Source organism: Miniopterus schreibersii, assembly GCF_964146895.1.
Source record: "Miniopterus schreibersii genome assembly, chromosome: 6".
In the NCBI taxonomy this organism is placed as follows: Eukaryota; Metazoa; Chordata; class Mammalia; order Chiroptera; family Miniopteridae; genus Miniopterus; species Miniopterus schreibersii.
This window is the reverse complement of record NC_138107.1, coordinates 42,357,248-42,376,174: the sequence shown is the minus strand read 5'-3', so window position 1 is coordinate 42,376,174 and position 18,927 is coordinate 42,357,248. Positions and strand designations below refer to the sequence as shown.

At 44.2% G+C, this 18,927-nt stretch overlaps 1 protein-coding gene and 1 pseudogene across 3 annotated transcripts in view; one reads left to right on the top strand and one right to left on the bottom strand.

The window, feature by feature from the left end:
* Positions 1–18,927, bottom strand: part of ANKRD6 (ankyrin repeat domain 6) — a 150,079-nt gene that overhangs the window by 75,665 nt on the left and 55,487 nt on the right. The gene's annotated exons all lie outside the window — the stretch shown is intronic.
* Positions 2,190–2,662, top strand: LOC308558736 (large ribosomal subunit protein uL23 pseudogene; annotated as a pseudogene). The gene has a single exon. The product of its transcript is annotated as a large ribosomal subunit protein uL23 pseudogene (transcript).

The following is an 18,927-nucleotide window of genomic DNA, read 5'->3' as shown; positions in this document are numbered from 1 at the left end:
AAAACCAGGTAGGAGGGGTGGGAACGGGGAAACTTCCTCAGGCATTAGTGCCCTGAGTCCATAATGTTTTTGGCAGGTCTGAATGGATTAGCTGCCTCCTTTCCCAGCGTCCACACACTTCATCACATTACCGATTTCTATTTTCTGCGCAACAGTCAACACCATTTAAATTACCTTGTTCGTTAATTTATTTACTTATGTATTGTTTGCATCCAGTCACCCCAATCCCATGGGAGCTCCAAGGAAGCAGGAGCCTTTTCCATGTTCACCATTCTATCCCCAAGCCTGAATTGGCCCTGGGCACAGTAGTACTTAGAAATATTTGTTCAATGAATCAATGAATAAACCAGGTGTGGGATGTCTAATTAAGAATGTAAAGAAGAATCTCGTACCCTTTGGGACAGTATGGATGGACCTGGAGAATATTATGCTAAGTGAAATAAGCCAGGCAGCGAAAGACAAATATCACATGATCTCGCTTATATGTGGAATCTAAAGAACTTAATAAACTGATGAACAGAATAGATTCAATGACATGGAAGCATAGATGAGACTGATGAATGTCAGAGGGACGGAGGAGGGCGGGTGGGTGGAGGGGGAGAGAGTAACCAAAGAATTTATGTGCATATATACACAACCCAAGGACATGGACAATGGTGGGGAAAGGGACTGGGGAGGGGGAAGGAACGGGGTGGAACGGGTCACTGGGGAGAAAAAGGGACATCTGTAATATTTTAAACAATAATAAAATTAAAATAAAATAAAAAGAATGTAAAAATAGGATTTAAAGATTGTTCTAAATAAACAACCACCCTATTCACCAATAAGTGCTTTACAAAATCACTGGTAAGGAAAGAAAGAAAAAAGCCAGAAATCTTCATTCCTCCCCACTTCCTCCTCTGTAGGGGGAACATATCTTTATTTATTTTTTAACCTATGCTATCTTTCAAGTTCAGAGAAGAACTTTTCATAAGGCATGTTTTAAACTTTTTTCTTGGCAACAGCAACAACCACAGAGTAATTATAGGCTTTACACCTAACAGGATCATAAATTAATTGAAAAGCTTTGTACTTCCTACAACTCACCTGTCCTTCGACTGTCAGCAAGAATCCGTTGGGAACGACAACATGATATTAACTCAGTGGTTAGAGACAAATGCTTCCAGTCAGCTATAAAACTGTCTAATTGTCTTTGAAAATTAAACTCTTTTACAGCAGAGTAACATTTGGCTGCATTATTAATATTATGACTTGGTATAGAAAAAAAAGTCTGCCTCATCATCAAGGGAATTAATTCTTTAGGGCATCAGTTTGTAACTGAACACAATGAACAGGCATTTAGCTAACAATACCCCCATATTCTGGGGGTGCAGATGTATTTTCAAGTCACCTTGGGAAGAAGACATACCCTCAAAATAGACATGTATATACTGGATTTCAGAAAACCAAATCTTATTATTTATTGGCACCAGGTACTATCTGATATTCCCCTCACATACACAAACATACACCTTCTCCAGGTCACTGAGAAGCCAACCCAGAGAACGTGGCTTACCCCACAACCCCTGCTAGGTCAATCTAAGTGGAAGACAGGGACAGAAGGCTGCTTTTTGGAGGGTACACTGATCATGAAGAGAAGCATTTCACCACACATTCATGGTGGCTGGTGGCAAGGAGGCTCTTGTACAGACTAGGGGTACCTTCAGGAAGGGGACAGCAGCACTCTGTTCCTCAAATGGACATCTGCTTGGCCAGCAGACTTGCGAACTTGCCTGTATTTACTTGGGCAGAGGAAAGGAGGGCTGGGAATGGTCCAGAAAAGACCACAGGGTAAAGAGGGGATCAGCCTCCCCTCAAATTCCAGATTCTGATTCCTGAAACATACAGAAGAGATACTGCAGAGTAAATACCAAGAGGCAGGGAACGCTGTGAGGCATTTCGGGACTATCTATCTCATTAGGTTGCTGTAAGTTGTCAAATGTATAGAATAGTACCTGGCCCTTATTAAGTGCTGTAAGAGGTAGTGGTGACATTTATTATTTTATTTGAAGCCCAGATTCTATACAACTAGTGACATCACTTTGGGCAAGTCCCCAACCTCTGTGGGCCACAGTCGGTAAGAGTGAAAATAATAATATTTACTTCACAGGGCTGTATGTATGTGTTAAGAGTCTTGTACTTTGCTTTTTATGAAGATGGCATGGAAAGTGAAGAAGGAAGCCCCCACCCCTCCCAAAGCTAAAGCCAAAGCAAAGCCTTTGAAGGCAAAGAAAGCAGTGCTGAATAGTGTCCATGGCCACACACACAAAATCCACCTGTTGCCCACCTTCCAACTGCCCAAAACACTGAGGCTCCAAAAGCACCCTAAATATCCTTGGAAGAGCACCCCCAGGAGAAACAAGCTTGAGCACTATGCCATCATCAAGTTCCCCTGACCACAGAGTGAGCCATGAAGATGATAGAAGACAACAATACACTTGTGTTTATTGTGCATGTCCAGGCCAACAAGCACCAAATCAAACAGGCTGTGAAGAAGCTCTATGACACTGACTTGGCCAAGGTCAACTCCCTGATCAGGCCCAATGGAGAGAAGAAGGCATATGTTCGACTGGCTCCTGACTATGATGCTTTGGATGTTGCCAACAAAATTGAGATGATCTAAACTGAGTCCAGCTGGCTAATTCTAAATATAAAAATTGTACACTGTGGGGAAAAAAGAGCCTTGTATTTAACTTTTAATACAGTGTACACTTTCAATACATTTGTTCATTCATTGGATGATCACTGAACAGCTAGTAAATGCCAGACTATTACAAAAGCAAAACAGATATGCTTCCTTCCCTCATATAGGCTAGGGCAGAGGGCAGCACTGAACAAGTAACTAAGTAATTCTTCAGTATGATAATGGAGGGAAGTTTAGTGGGCTCTAGCAACATATGTCTGAGGGAATAAGCCCAGCCTGGGAGATCAGTAACATTCTCTCTAAGGAAGTGGAATTTCAGCTGACACATGATGGGTGAAAAAGAATAGGCCAGACATGAAAGTATTGCAAGTGGAATAAGCAGCATCGCAAGGCCCAGAGTCCAGATTTAGTGCAGCACATTGGCAAAGCTGGAAGAAGTTCAGTGTGGACAGGTGACAAAAAGCAAAGGGGGAATATACTGGTTAATTTTATGTGTCAACTTGGCTGGGCCACAGGGTATACAGATATTTATTCAAACATTATTCTGAATTTTTCTGTGAGATTGTTTTTGGATGAGATTATCAGTGGACCCTGAGTAAAGCAGATTGCCCTCCATAATGTGGATGGCTCTCATCTAATCAACTGAAGGCCAGAGTAAAACAAAAAGACCAGCTTCCCCCAAGCAAGAGAAAGTTCTCCCCCAAACTGCCTTCAGACTGGAACTGAAATATCAGGTCTCCTGAGTCTTCAGCTTGCTGGCCCACCCTGAAGAATTCAGACCTGGCACCCTCCATAATCACATGAACCAATTCCTTATAATAAATCTCTCTCTCTCTTTACCCCCCTCCCTACACACACACACACACACACATACACACACACACACATATCCCATTGATCTGTGTCTCTGGAGAACCCTGAATAATACAGGGAGTAAAGAGATGGTATTGTGGGTGGAGGCCACCCAAAGGCCCAGCAATCCCAGTAGGTAAATCATGGGATGTGAGGACAAGGAAGGTACATGGGACAATGGTGAGCCTTGGGAGTGCATTTTAGAGAAGTCCCATGACCAGATCTGTGATTTTTAAATGGTCTGCCATGCTGCAGCATGAAGATTGGAGGGATGGGGCAATGGTGGAGCCAGGGGTTATCAATGTGAGCTGTTGCTGCTGCAGCACGAGCAGATGTTAGAAGCTTGGATGAGGTAAGGACGGGGAGAAGTTGAAGTAGAAGGATCAGTGAAATACTGAGAAGTTTTGAACCCTATTGTTGGATGCTAATGTCTCATTCTCCTTCAAAGAAAATAGTTGATCATACAGTAGATTCATTTGTTCTTCCATTTGAACATATCTTTTTGCCCATATCCTCCATTCGCATGAGTCTTCTATCTCCTTTCGTCAGCCTAACAGTGACATAACTGTGAAAACAGGAGCCAAGAGAAAGAACTGCTCAGAACTTTGGCTGATTTCCCAGAAAGGAGCACACCTCCCCACCCACTGTGGAGGTGGGCTATGTTCACAGGCACTCTGAGCTGCCTCTTGTTCCCACAGACACAGGTCTCTGGTGCGCACAGCAGCAACGATTGATCCTTCACTTACAACTCCCCAAGCAAATTGAGGATAGTAAGTTCTCCCACGGATTCCCATGATGGCATTTTGCATATGTGTGTGGTGCAAACAAATGCAACCATCTTTTTAACTCATGACATTCAAATATAGAAGTTTAATAAATAGATTTGCTCCTCAAAGCAATCTCTGTGGTTTTCAATGGGCTGCTGCTGTGCGGCACGAAGACTGGAGGGATGAGACAATGGTGGAGCCAGGAGATGTCATTGTGGGCTGTTACTGGAAACCCTCCACCCCTACAAGTAGACCTTCCAGAATCAGGTTATATATTTGTCTTGGGAATATTTTCAAAGCAAGCCCTCCTGGCCAAGAGTGCCGTATTCTTTTTTTTCTTTTTTAATATGTTTTTAATTGATTTCAGAGAGAGGAAGGGAGAGGGAGAGAGATAGAAACATCAATGATGAGAGTCATTGATCGGCTGCCTCCTGCACACCTCCTGCTGGGGATCGAGCCCGCAACCCGGGCATGTGCCCTGACTGGGAATCGAACGGTGACCTCCTGATTCATGGGTTGATGCTCAATCACTGAGCCGCGTCAGCCGGGCTGCATCCTATATTTATTCCTTCAACCTGGGCCTTCCTGCTGACCTTGAGTGGTCCTGAGTTGAAGCTCCGTGACTGGCCGGACTGATGCTGTCTATTCCCTAAGTAAAGACCCCTGAAGATCTGTCTCTGAAAGTAAACTAGGCTGCTTAGCTCCTGCTGCCACTGAAGGTGTGTTGTTGCTCACTTAAAGTCACCACAGAATCAGGCCAAACAAAAAAGGATTCCAAAGCAGCCCTTGGTCCCTCTTCCCATATTATATTAAGATAGTATAGAAGCCCTCGCCCCATGCCCATTCAGGAAATGGTAAGTGGGGCATAAATTTCCCTGCAGAATCTGAACCACTGGAAAATGGACAGGTTCCCCAGCAGTCTTAGTCTCCAGCTGGGGCCACAGAGCTGCAATTTGAGGAGCCACATTTCAGAGCCTGCAAACAGGACTACTGGGGCTGGCAGCTGCTGTCACTCTCTTTCTTGAGGGTTCATTATGGGGCAAGGCTGAAAAGAGGTGTTGGCGGCGATAATGGCACTAGGGGCTATACGATGGGGTCAGACCAGACCTTGGTTCAGCAACCTTGGTACTTGAGTTCTGGCTAAGAAAGAATTAAGAGCCAAGACTCAAACTATAAGAGAAAGTTTGTTTAGATAAAGTCACAGAAGGAGAAGTGAGCTGTAGAAGAAATGGGCTCAGAAAACAAGTTACAGAGGCAAAAGAAGGGCCCTTAGAGTTTAGGAGAGAGAGGCAAGGAAACCATGCCCAGGGAAGAAGGCTGGGGAAAGGTGTGGGCTTGCTCCATAGGGAGAGCAGCACTGGGTCCTCTAACTTGAAAGTATTTATCTGGAGGTCTCAGGGGAGGATCCCAATAGAATATTCATCAGATTTTCAGGTGTGTCCTTTCAGGGTCCTGGTCTGTACAGACTGGTGGACACCAGGACAAGGGTCATTAGTCAATGCAGCTGGTCCTGAGGCAGCCATGGCATCACTTTGGTTTTGCTGCTTCTCTGGGTCTGGAGCTGAAACACAACTGAGGCCTAAATGTATTTGATGCAGGTCAGAACCTCAGTGTCCTGGGGGCTTAATTCTTAAGCCTATTTTCTGCCCCCGCCCCCCCCACCACTGTTTGCTACCCCTCTAAGGGGGGTCTAACCTACATGTATAGTGACAGGCCAGGGGAGGAAAGGTCAGGGGAGGGTCCAAATCTCTTGACCAGAGATATGAAATGTCAGGGGGTCTAAACCACATGACTAGCAATGCGCTAGGGAGGAAAGGTTACCCCGGGGACGAAGTCCTTGTTTTCCCAGTCCTGCCCGTTGCTAGGCACCGGTGCTTTCCACTCTGGTGACTTTCTATACCGGGCTCATCGTCCTTGCTCGGCTCATGTCTGTCTAACTGCCTAGCGCAGAGGGAATGGGAGGCTCAGGACTCCCACCTCCTTGGTTCAAGAATGTTTAACTATCCTGGCCCTCTGATGTCAGCACCAGGGTGTATGAGAAATACAGGATAAGCAAGAACACTCAAAATCTATGGTAACCAGGGTAAGCATGCAAACACACACACACACACACACACACACACACACACACACACACACACACACTCTTCATACTTCAGAAGCAAACCAGTAGTTCATGGAAGAAAAAGGTTGCTGCGGAAAATGTTCGAAGTACACAAAAACAGTAAAGATGGAAATGCTGGTTTCCCAGTGACAGAGAGGACAGGAGAGGGAACACACCTGCTGCCAGTTGAGAGCCCTCAAGGGAAGGGGTGCAAGTCTCTAGGGATGCAGCTCTGGGCACAGGCAGTCATTTTAAATTTTCTTAAAACAGAGCAGAAGAAGCTCCTACGGGTGCAAAAGCTGAACTGGGGGCATTTCCCTTTCCTGCTGAAGGTTATAGTCCTGCTCTTGCTATTTTGGTTCCTCTTAATACGGTGAAAAGCATAGGAACTGCCATTATTCACCCTTACCCAACTGCACATGAGCTAATTTCATTAGAGGAGCATATTTTGTAGCCAAATAGATTGCACCATGAGACACCAAAGGTAAGAGAATTTAGCATTAGGATCATTCTTTATTAAATTACCAACTCAGCCACAAAAGATTCATTCCTGCTATGAACCCCTTGCGGGCAGTGACTTCAACATATTTACTTCTGTACACCCAATACCTAACACAGTAGTATCCTAAGTGGTTGTTGAATGAATAAATGAAACCCTATTGCCAGGTGCTAAGGAAACTGAGCACAGAGGAGTGTAGGGCTGGCAGCCTTGGCACACCACAAATCCTGCTACAGCACACTTCTCACAGCAGCGCTTACAGTAAAAAAGAAGAACTTAGACCCAGATGGGACCTGAAGCTCTTCTCTGAGCAGGATAAGAATGAACTACTGTGATGATAAACACACGGAGAACTGTCCCTAGGATCCACTAGGCAACTCTCACTTGGGGTTTCTTATGGAATTAGAGTCAGAGGATAGCTGGGGCTGAAATCACCCATTGACATGTCCCGCTGGGGGCCGGAAGAGGGGGGATCCTCCAGCATCTCTATCCCTGTATGATATTTCCACATGGAGTCTCTAACTTGGCAGCTTCGCAGTAGCCTGACTTCTTCCATGGCAGCTCAGGGTCCCGAGTGAGAAGGCCAGACTTTTATTATTTATCTTCAAAATGTTACTTCCACTGGACTGCTAGTTAAGGCAGTCATAAAGGCCCACTGAGGTTCATGGAGAGAGTACAGAGACACCCACCACCAAAAAAAAGAGAATTGTCCCCTTGGGCCATAGAGCAGTACCTTGGTTTTGTTTAAAAAAAAAAAAAAGTTCAGTGCTTAGTTTTGTCACTTTTTGTGAAATACCTAAGTATGTATACCCCCCCCTAAAGAACTTGAAGGTCCTCCAACCATAAGCTGCTCCAACAACAGAAAAAACCTTCCCAAAACATCTTCTCTTTTCATCCTTTGCAGGAGTCTTTGAAGGCAAATTCCCTTTTTATATTCACCAAGAGCAGGTCTTCCCCAAGGCTCTCCTACGAAGACAGCTGTTCACCAATGCAAAGAAGCAAACAGCCTCTCAGAGAGGAAAGAGAAGTGAATCTAATGCACAGCTGGCAATCTGATATGCCGGGCTCCTTAGACACCCCCTTCTGAGACCTACAGTAAAACTTGGCACACATTAACACAGCTAATTAAGTGAAAATAGCCATGTGCTGCATAATGATGTTTCGGTCAACCAGGGACTGCATTATGATGGTGGTCTCATAAGATTATAATGGAGCTGAAACATTCCCGTCGCCTGGTGCCATTGTAGCCCTCCTAACATCCTAGCACAATGCATTACTTGTGCGTTTGTGGTGATACCAGTGTAAAAAGACCTACTGTGCTGACAGTCATAGAAAAGTAAGCACATACAATCATGTATAATGTACTCACATACTATCAAGTATTATGAACAGTTGTTTGTATGGAAAATAACACAATAATAAATAATAATACAAGAATAAACTGTCAGAGCAAAAGTAGGTTTACAGTTGTGAGTATGGGAAACACAGAGTTTATTCTCATATTATTATTTATTAATTATTGTATTGTTTATTTGTATAACTGTAAACCTACTTTTGCCAACCCCTGTATATAAATTTTATTTAAAAAATGAATATACATTATAAACACATAAAAGAGAGACTTGAAGTGTTTATGCCAAATAAATAATGCTACTCCCTAGGAGATTAGATTGGGTGCCTTATTTTCTTTTGTTGTGTTTATAATACATCTGATCCATCCAATTTTCTCTAGCCCCACTGCAACCACCCTAGTCCAGGTCCCCATCATCTCTGCTCTGAACTAAAGCTTCACCTCTTGCCTTTCACTGGTCTTAGGAGCACTGCCTGCCAACCAGACTTGTTTCTCTGGTTTCTTCTCACTGAGACCAGAGTGCTCTTTTAAAATCATAGATATGGCTACGTCACTTCCATTCTCAAAACCTTTTACAACACATTGGTTGCCCTTAGAATAAGTCATAATTCTCACCAAGGTTCAAGGCTGCCGGTCCTTCACTCAGCCTCACCTCTTGGGGCTTGCTGCACTCTCGAGTGCTCGATGTCGATATGCTGCTTCCTCCACCTGAAACTCCCCTCATTCTCTTCCTCTCATTCTCACTCATCTCTGAAGCCTGAGTCTAGATGTCCCTTCCCCAGAGAGACCTTTCCTGATCCACTTAGTCCAGGTAGATTCATTTGCCTCTTGTGGCTTTTCTTTTCATGACTCTGATCAGACATGTAATAATTACCTACTTAATGTCTGTCCCCTGGGATGTACTGTGAGCTCCTAGAGAACAGGGACCCCTGGAGCCCCAGCCCTGGCAAACAGTAGGTACGCAATAAGCACTGAATTAGAATACTTTGCTTCCTTAAAAATGAAGTTCTGAAAGTGAGGGCAACATTACATAAAATCTTTGTATTTCTCAGCATGTTATCTCCTGTGATAGTTTAGGAATTACATTTTTTTAAAAAGAATGTGGGAGGGCAAACATGTATTGTGGCAATACTTTCTGTATAAACCTACTCTTCTAAGACAAAACAAACAGCAACTATCATAGCTAAAGCTCATATAACTGGCTGCCTTTTAAAAACAGGCACCACTGTTGTTCAAATGAAACAAGAAGGGCTGGGTCCACTCACCCTTCCACGCTGCAGGCTAGAATTCAAAGTCAAGGGAATACTTAACTCATCTGGCCATGCCTCCAGGCTCAGAGAAGGCCATTAATCATCTAGGAAACAGTGATGTGAAGTGTTGACAGAAGACCATTTTAATGTGACCTTGGTCCCCTTTCTCTCTCATCCTTCGTGATTTGGCTGTGGTAATTGCTAAGATATTTGTTGAGTCTTTGCTATTTGTTGTGAGGCTGACAGGTTTGCAGCCAAGCATAAGCAGCGCGCTCCTGTTCGAGCATCTGTGCAGGTAACTGCCTGATGATTCTGTGGGCGATGCAACAACAGATCAGACAGCTGCGAACTGCGGGGCTTTCAAGAAAATGAAAAGAGGTACCAAACTTCCACTTATTCTCATAGCTTGAGTTCATTTCCCAACCTCTTTCCAAAATTCTTACTAGGAAAGTCAATGATCCACACACAAAATATCACATGATCCAAAGAATCATTTCTGTTTGGAGATACATTCTACTATTTTCTTCTCCAATAGATAACCTTTCTAAAGAAAAGGTTATGCATTATCCGTAAACCCCGCTCTAGCTCATGGTAATAAAACAGTTCATACCACAACTTATTTATTTTTTATTTAAAAATATTTATCAAGAATTTAAAATATGCCAGCCAGCACACTAAGTACTATTACCGTCTGCAGGCCCAACAATTTCAAACTTGTATCTCTATTCCAAATCTCGCCTCCAAACTTCACCTGCCCACTCATCATTCCCACATGGATGTCTTGAAAGCACCTAAACTCTAAGACCAAACTTACCTTTCTCCTGTGTTCCTATTGCAACTCTGCAAGTCTAAAAAATTTGGAGTCAATCCTGAAATCTCGCTTTTCTCATTCCCTGTATGAATGCTTCAATCCATCATCCCTGCATCCTGCTGATTCTGCTTCTGAAACCTCTCCTCACATCCATCCCTATTATCACACTATAACCCAAACTCACACTGTGCCTTGCCTGAGCTGCTACAATAGATTCCTGATTAGCCAACCTGAATCCACTTTGGCTTCCTCTGGTCTTTTCTTCATGGTTCAAATAAAGTGATGCTCTCAATCTATAAATTAAAGCCAGTCTTGCCATTGTTTAAACCCTTCCGTAGCATTATGCTACCTAAAATAAGTCAGATAAAGACAAATACTGTATGATCTCACTTACATATGAAATCTAAAACAGCTGAACTCATGGAAATAGTACATTGCTGGTTATCAGGGGCTGGGGTGTGGAGGAAATGAGGAAATGTTGGTCAAAGAGCACGAACCTCCAACTGTAAGATAAATAAGTTCTGAGGATCAAATGTACAGCATGGTGACTATAATTAATAGTACTGTACTATATACCTGAAAGTTGTTTAAAGAGTGGATCTTAGCCCTGGCCAGGTAGCTAGGTTGGTTAGAGCATTGTCCCAATGTGCCAAGGTTTTGGGTTCAATCTCCCATCAGGGCACATACAAGAATCAACCAATGAATGCATAAATAAGTGGAAGAACAAATCAATGTTTCAGTATCTTTGATGAAGATTGATATTGATATGCAAAGTGCTGCCACAGCCACTTGCTAAGCTTAGTGGCATTTCTGACGCCTCCAAGGAATTAGTTTCCATGCACCACTAATGCTGCTAAAGCATTGAAAATACCTCCTTCCAGTGAAAATCCAAGTGCCCACCAACAGAAACAGAGATGCTGCTCCCAGTGCCTACCCTGGCCCACAGCCCACACTCCAGACTGCACGGCCATCTCCTGATGACAGCTAGGACATTCAACAAACTGATAACTGCAGCTCCGCCCCCAAACTTAGGTGGTCACACTCAATGTTGTTTTTAAAAAGCAAAACCAACAGGCAGCTTAGATTTGCCTCGTGGTAGTTCACAAGGGGGTGGAGAGAGCAGGGTACATGACTGACATACCTATGTGAAAGAGAAATGTTTAACATCGCCACTTTGCTTTGCTCATCCCGAGACCCAGCCTCTCTGCTGGACGTGCTTGGAGTTTTGCAAGTATAGAATGTACGGGTTTTTTTAAATATTGCTCTAAGTTTATGTTGGGAGTAACAATGATTAAAGTGAGAGTTATTTGTTAGCTTTCTATAACATCTGTACATTGAGGTTTCAATGGTTCACGTGGGCTTAGAATATGCCCCTGTAGCTGCTTTCAATTTGAAAGGACTAAAAGAACAGTCAGGGTAACCCTAAAACCAGAACCATCTTGAAGACCCAGCTGTGAGGCAGTGTGGTCTCTGCCGTGGTGACCATCTATCTCCTCTCCGTGAATTTCCCCTCACTTCCCCTCTAGGAGATGGTAAGCACAGGGGAATACAGTTAGTTGTCACAAAACCATCTAGCAAATCTTAGGGCAATTTAGAAAAAACTAATTTGAATTTAGTTCTTTTGTTTGCTAGGGAATAACGGCAGGGTCCCCTAACACCTCAGTGCATGCCTCTGGAAATCAGTACAATCCATGGCTTCAGGTCTCATCCCTGGCCAGGTACCGAGGAAAGGGAGCAGGGACAGTAGGTTTCTCTACAGTGGAGAGAACCCAGGGAGGTCCTGAGAAAAGTATGGATTAGGAATCTGGGGCGTGGTGGGCCTGCACCTACTCCCCCATGTCCTCAGTTCTGCAAGGTGTTTTTATTTTAGGACCCACCGCACATCAAGGGCACAGCCTTCATTGGGCCTATCTTTGCATCTTCATAAAATGCCCTGATATACAGGTTCCTGGATAAACAGGAGACAAAGATTGTCAGCAGGTTACTCTACTGCCCCCTTCATTCTCCATTCTCAGTATACACCTGCTGGCTCTCACCGCCCTGCTCTCAGCCCCTGCCTTTGGCAGCCATTCACTCATTCAGCAGGTATATACTGAGCACCTACTATGTGCCAGGCACTGTGCTAGGCCTTGGAGTCACAACACAGAACAAAGCAGACAAAGGTCCCTGCTCTCACAGAACTTTCATTCCATATGATCCCATTTACATAAAATGTCCAGAAAAGGAAAATCGGTATAGAAAGAAAGTAGATTAATAGCTGCCTAGAGTTGCAGGGTTTGAAGAAAAATGAGAGTGACTGCTAATGGGTAAGGGGGTTCTTTTTAGAGTGATGAAAATCTTCTAAAATTTATTGTGGTGATAGTTGTACAACTATATTAAAAACCACTAAATTGTACACTTTAAATAGGTCACTTTTATGATATGTGAATATCTCAATAAAGCTTGTTGTATTGAAAAATAATGACAAAAACCTAGAACTTTCAACCAGAAGCTCTATGCTATTTCCACAGTACCAGAGTGCCTTCTACATACAGGAGAGAAAATAAATGACACCCAATGAGGCTAAAAAATAAATTATTTGGAGAGACCTTTAAGTGTCCAACTTATTTGCTAAAGTATTAGGCACAGCAGAGATGACATCAGTCAGGATGGGCTAGGTTACAGATAATCCCAACAGCTCAGTGGCTGAACAACGGAAGTCTCATCCTCATGCTATGTCCACCTAGGGTCGGATGGGGCTCTGTCTCCTCTCTGACTTGCCCACGCTGACAGAGAAACCACCAGCTGGAGCTTTGCTAGTCTCTGTGGCACTGGGAAATTGATCATATGATCCAGCCCAGAAGTGATGCAACACACTTCTCATAACTACTTGGCAAAGTAGTCACATGGCCCCACAGACACCAGGGGGCCGGAATCACATGCCAGGAAAAGAGAGCTTGCACATGCAGTAAATAGCACAAATGTTTGCATAGGGAACCAGGGCACAGTGTGGTTAAGGGCATGACTGTGAAGCCAGCATGCTTGGCTTTAAATCCCAGCGCCATCGCTCACTAGCTAGACATCACCAGTCACCTTGGAGAAGTTAACTTGACCTCTTCATGCCTTGTTTCCTCATCTATAAGATGAAGATAGTAATAGTATTTACCTCATAGCTTTGTCAGAAGATTTCTATCTGCAAGGAACTTAGAATAGTAGCTGGCAAGCACAAATGCCATAAGTTACTACATAACATATTATTTTGGGGGGAAATTTAAAGGCAATTTTAAAATTTTGCAACATAATGAATGGATGGGCACTGTCTGAAGTATCAGCACAACATCCAACACATACAAAATGAGCACGAAATCTCTGGCGGCCTTTACCAAGAGAACCATGAGGCCCGGGCCCTACCTGGCCCGGCCTCAGACCAGCTGCCCAGCTTCTTGGCTTCTAGGTTTCTTTTTTATCTTTAAATGAGGGGCTGTATGAGGTGATTTCCAAGGTTCTCCAGCACTAAAAGCTTGGAATTCTTTGATTCATGGGTCACTGAGTTGGCCTGATAAGGTATTTTCACTGATCTCTGTGTTCTTTGACCATAAAGGATGATCCTCCCTTCAAGTCAGGAGGGCACTAATACATCACCCACCTGGTTCAGAAAGCGAACCTCACCCGAATTCTCCCCTCTGGGCAGACCTACCCTGACTCTACTAATCTGGAAAAGCTCCCAGTTGCTGCCCCCAGCCTACCAGCAGGAAGCTACCAGGAAAAAGGCAGGTCTCTGGGTGACTTCAAAGGGAGCACCTCAGCTTGTAGGCAGAATGGAGAGGTGTCAGCAGTCCCCCAGAGGGCAGGTCACCTCCTCTCACCCCTGGATGGGGACTTTAAAATCCTCCACATACTGCTTCATATGCCACTCAGAAGTGCCCTCCTGCCCTCGCCTACCCACCAATGTCTTGGTTGGGGAAAACACCTGTGTGCTGGAGGGTCAGTAGCTATAACCCTCATGATTTAAGGGAAGCCAAACAGTCCCAGAGTCCTTTCTGTTGTCCAGTCTGGCCTACTCTGGGGTCATAAACAGACATATAAATTTAAAAATTAAGAAGATGCTCTGTAAGAGAAAAAGAAAGCTCCCAGTGGGACAAAGCTTTAATGAGTAAGGGGCCATTTACAGTATTTTTACCTCAGTTGAACAACCTCAACTGAATGCATTGATAAAAATGTAGGTGTACCTAGGAAAATAATTCTCTTGGTGCTACTGTTTTTCAAACGTTAATGACCAGGTATAATGATTTCAGTCTTGGTAGATGAGGCCCCTCTTCTTTAGGTGCCATTAAAGCCACCTTCACCAATGTAATCTATCGCTTTAAACCCTTTCTGGCCCTCAGTATGTGTCTCTGAGCATGCTTCCACTCTGCTTTACACTCCATATGAATTTTCCTCTCTGCACCTGTGTTATCACCTCCCTTGGAGATGTCATGCCCATGGGGTGGGTATAGGCTCCAGGCTAGTCCCACCTTCAGAGTAAAGCCCTCCTTGAATTCCCCAGCTGTCCTCACCATTTCTGGACCACTTACTGTCAACAGCACCCATGTGACACTGCCTTAGGCTCTCTTTAAGGTTCAAGCCAAAAGCCATGTGGGTGAACCCTCTTGGAAGTGGGCTGTCCAGCCCCAGTCAAGTCACAGATAACAGTAGCCCTGGCCAATGTCTGGACTGCAACCTCATGAGGGATCCTGAGCCAGAACCACCCAATGAAGCCACTCCCAAATTCCCCAACTCATAGTAATTGTGTGAGATAATAAATGCTTATTGTTTTAAATAAGCTGCTAAGTTTGGGGTAATTTGTTATGCAGCAATAGCTGACTATTGGTGATAAAGTACCTATATAGGAGTTAAAGCAAGTTTAATAAAATATTGATAGAATTTAGGTAGTGGTCATATGGGTATTCACTGTAAAATTCTTTCAACTTTGCTGTATGTATGAAAATTTCCATAATCTAAGGTTGGGGGGAAAGTAGAGACTGCACAACATGAATGTGGCAGCCAGATCAGTCACGACACAGCTGCATACAGTCACATTTCCTGACTAACAGATGAGAATAATTTAAAAGGGTTCTCGAGGAATATAGTTCTTGGGGGGAAGCAGATGTCTTTAGAATAGTACTTACTCTCTCTATATTTTAAAGTATGTACTTGTGTGTATAAGTTGTAGTAGATGTATCTATACTTTTAGATTTGTTTTTTATCCCTACCTCCAATTTTCAAAAAGGCATTGATCTGCTAATTTTGGCTTTACCAGCCAGGGTACTTCTCAGGAACCCCATGGTAGATAAGAAATTACTATTCTACCAAAAGTAACCTATTTCTTCATCCATTTGTCCTACTCTGTGCTCTGCTCTCTGTGCGTTCTGTCTGATTTAGTACCCAAACTAATTAGGCTAGCTGAATTCTCTGCTGTTTTGTCAGGTAATGGTTAGAGAAATTTTATTAACTTTAAAATTGTTTTTGTTAATCCTCTCCTGAGGATATTTTTCCATTGATTTTTAGAGAGAGGGAGGGAGGGGAAGGGGAAAGGGAGAGAGAGAGAGACATTAATGTGAGAGAGACACATCAATTGGTTGCCTCCCACACTCGCCCCGACTGGCCAGGGAGCAAATCCACAACCCAGGTCCGTGCCTTTGACTGGGATTTGAACCCATGACCCTTTGGTGCATGGGCCAATCCTCTATCGCTGAGCCACACTGGCCAGGGCAAGAAACTTGATTAACTTTTAAAAAACATGCTCAACACAAAGCTTCAAGAAACGGATACTTCTGCACTCCAGAGAACTTGAACTGGTCATACCAGTGTCGATGCCAGTTTGTGTGTTCTTTAATATTTACCTGGCCCTGACACCCTCTCCTGCATATTTTTATAGTGACAATAGGCTACTAAAATTGTTTTTCCTTCAAATATTGACAATGTACTTTTAGATAAATGATTTTACTGGCCTAGACTTTTCATGTAATGACATGAACCATAAAAACATTTTGTGATAAACAGAAAGCCACAGACTCATTATTTTCTCCAAATATAAACTGAAATATGCCAGCCAGTGATGGAGGCCCACTTTGTTTATTTTATAGACATCAGAGGGGATCATCACCGTGTGATTAATAGAGCTCCTCTATTATAAAGTACACAGGACTGTCCTAAAGATAAGCCTGGAAAATACTGACAGCTGGATTCAGTGTTTAACATAAGAGTTCAATGTTGTGCATGGTGTCTTCTTAACACTGGCCAACACCAACATACCTGGAAGGAAGGCCCCCCACAGTATTCACCACAGACAAGCAACATGTGAGGGGGACTGGCTTATCTAACATCACCTCATCCGCCTAGTTGGAAGACAGAAAAATAAAAACAATGTTTTCCAGACTCCACACCCTGCAGCTATGGATTCAGATGGGATCCAACTGGAGGCATCTGGGCAAAGTTAAACAGCTGGAAATGAGGCAGAGGCTTTGGCTGGCAAGCCAGGTGTGTAAATGAGAGGTTTTTTAGCCACGTTCTGGGACCATTCTCCTGGGTGCTGAAAGGAATCCTGGTGGCAGCCCCCTCTCAGTTCTGGCTTCCTGATCCCACAGCCCCGGTTAGTGTGCTCTGAGTTGGGAGCCCCCTGATGGGCCAGTTCTTCACTGTTCCAGGAATCGCCCCAAAGCCCAGCCTCCAGCCTCTTAGGGCCTCCAACCTTTCCAGTGAGTCTGTAAGCACTTAGTCCCCTGTCTCTTCTTGCTTAAAATAACCTAGACTGGTTTCTGTTTCCTGCACTCAACACTTATTCACAACAGAAATCCTGTATCTTTTGAAAATATTAAAAAATGCAAATAGAGTTATCCCTCCTATGTTCACTTTCCAACTGCTCAGTCTCTAAACACTTCAGGATGGGTGGCAAGTCCTGAAATATCCATGTCAGGCACACAGGGAAGGACAGCACACATCCCTAGAGTAAACAGAAATGCGGAGACCTGGTAAGGAATGGAGAACTAGTTAGTGCCAGGGTCAGCGTTAGGCCACCCCTGCCTGCAGAGAAGAGAAGAAAGGAAGAGAAAAACCAAAACCAAAAGGCTAAATTAAGTAGATGTGCTGGGCCCATCAGCCACAAAACCTGCTTGTGGACACCCATGACTTAGGAAACCAGGCTCACCCACTGCTTTACAGTTACAGCTCACACTGTATAAGATGGGGCTAAGGAGGTGTGAACACAGCAGTTCTTTTTGTGTTTGCAGTTTGACTGAGCACTTCCAGGCTGTGCTTTCACGGGGATTTAGATTTTCAGTTAAAGGGAAAAGTCAGGAAGCATCCTATTTGGTTCAAAGGCAGCGATTCTAATTTCCATTCCCAACACTGCTGCTGCTGGCTGGCTGGACAAATCCCTGACCTTCTTCCTGTATGTCATGACTGATCTACAAAATGACAAGCCCCTTAATAACAATAGGAGCAGCTACCTTTTATTGAGGACCTACTATGTGCCAGCACTCTACATGCTTCTCATGTAACCTCACAACCATGGCATCTGGTGGATGGTATTAAACTGCTCCAGAACCCCACCACTTGCTCTCTTCGTACCACTCCCACCTGATCCAAGCCTCCATCGTCTCTCACCTGAACACTGCATAGCCTCTTGTCTGATATTTCTGTTCCTGCGCTTCCCCTCCCCCCACTGACTATTCATCACAACGGCCAAGGCGATTCTGTTAAACGTTAAGTCACATCATGTCACTCTTTTACTCAAACCCACCTCTCCATGCACACCCCAAACATGGCTTCTCATATTACCCAGAAAAGAATCCCAAGAATGTACAATGCTCTGCGAAGTTCTCTGGGATCTGTTCCTCCTTTCCTCTCTGATCACCTCTCCTCCTAGTACCCTGGTTCTCTCTGCTCCGGCCACACTGGCCTCCTCACTGCTGTTCCAACACACCAAGCATACCCCTGCCTCAGGGCCTTTGCACTGCTGTCCCTCTATACAGAATGTTCTTCTTCACCCAGATATCTCAATGGTGCTCTCCCTCAGCCCCTACAGGTGTTTACACAAATGCTACTATATTAGTGATGCCTCCTCTGACGACATTATTTAAAACTGAAGTCTTATCACTTATCGCTATCTGTATATTCATTTTGTTTACTGTGTTTTTCCCTCCTCTAGTTCCGTGAGCGTAGGCACTGTTGTGTTCAAGGCTGTATCAGTCACATAGTCAGCACTGAATAAACACTTGTTGACTTTAATGAATACATGAAGAAGCTAAGGGATCAGGCATCTTGCCCATGTCTGCACTGGTAGCAAAGGGCACTTCTGGGGCCAAACTCAACCCCTCTCACTCAGAAGCCCATCCAGGGTACCTCAAACCCTCCTTCCCATGGCAGGGGCTGTTAGAGATGCTGCAGGCAGGTGTGAGCTAATGCTCGTCTAGTGGCTTTCTGTCCTCTCCACCCAGGAGAGGTGCTCACCTAGACGCCCTGGGGCCAGTCAACACTGCCCCCTAACTGGGCAGGGAAGCAGTGGAGACCACTTCCCTAGTCCTTCCAATCCTTCCTTGAGAGCCCCAGCAGCCAAAAAAATCAGATCCACCCACCTACCAGGCTAACCCA